This window comes from Triticum aestivum, chromosome 3A (genome assembly GCF_018294505.1).
Source record: "Triticum aestivum cultivar Chinese Spring chromosome 3A, IWGSC CS RefSeq v2.1, whole genome shotgun sequence".
Classification (NCBI taxonomy): Eukaryota; Viridiplantae; Streptophyta; class Magnoliopsida; order Poales; family Poaceae; genus Triticum; species Triticum aestivum.
Window position 1 is genome coordinate 361,437,538 of NC_057800.1, and position 1,416 is coordinate 361,438,953.

Here is a 1,416-nt window from a genome sequence, read left to right on the forward strand (position 1 = left end):
CTGTGATGTCGCCCCGACGTCCGACTGTGGCATTTCTTTTCAAGCCCTTTCTGTGATGTCGCCCCGACGTCCGACTGTGGCATTTCTTTTCAAGCCCTTTCTATGACGTCGCCCCGACGTCTGACTGAGGTATTTCTTTTTAAGCCCTTTATGTGGTGTCGCTAAGACGCCCGACTGTGGTATCTTTTTCTTTATATTTATTTTTTCACCTTTCGAGGCGTCGCTTCAGACACCCGATCGGAAATTATTTATGTTTTGTTGGGATTTCTGGCGGACTACCGCCGTTTCCCTTTTACTTACCTTGTTATGATAATTTTGAATGTACATTGGTGAATTTATTCATGACGCATCCATGCATGCATTTGTTATATCTTACGTCCGAACTGTCTTGCGAGTACTTTCAAAGTACTCACTGGCTTGTTGATTTGGCCAGATGCTGACGAAGGCGATTTCATGGATGAAGAGTTCGATAGCGAGTCCGACACTTAGAGGAGTCCCAGTCAGTCTCGTGCGACCCTGGATTTGGTCACTGTTTTATATCCGCTTCCGCTACCAAATAAATTCATCGAGCCTCACCTCGACGCTCGATGAGATGATAGACTTAGAGTCTTGTATTTCTCTCCCCGCTGTGTTTTTCCACTACCGCCCTATCCTCGAGTCAGTAGTATGTCTCCACACCACTGTGTCATGTCCGCCAATATGTATAATTATTGGCGTGCTTGTAATAATTTGGTTGAGGAACCGCAGTTCGACCCTGTAATATATTTTATGCTACTGGCTTATTGTATCAAGAAATTGTCTACCAGTGAGGAGGATTTCTCTCATACTGGACTCAAAAGATTGGTTTCTCAATAAATATTTTTATTGGAAAACCGGTCGCGACACCTGCCGGAGTACCCAACATGCTGTAAGGCTCTGTGTTGATATGGTATCTGCTGTACTATGAATTTTGCAGGGCCCGTTAAGCCATCCCTCCAATACGGTTCCATGCCCAATAGTGGGTTTTTGCTTCTTTGTAATTGAGTCGAGGGACTTATGAGAGTGCACCCTTTTAGTTCGGACTGGGGGTTTTGTCAGAGTCGGATTGTCCCAAAATTGTGTTTGGGTTTTCCAGGCGCTTTCCATTGCACAGTACTTCTGTACTATGGCCGCCAAGTCAGCGAAGTGTGCTACGTCACGGCGGATTATGGCGTTGAGGATCCCCTTGTCCGTGCAATTGTTGCAAAAGAACGAAATTGTGTCTTCCTCGCGACAGTCTGTCGGCGTTCTGGAAATGGGGGTCCCCAAACTTGCCTGCCTGCGGCCTGCGGCGTGGCTCAAAGGGGGGCCCAGCACGGCCCATCTTCACCAACTCAGACCCAAGACCCTCGCGAGGGGCCAAGCCTCGCGGGGCGGACGACACGGAGCTTCCTCAGG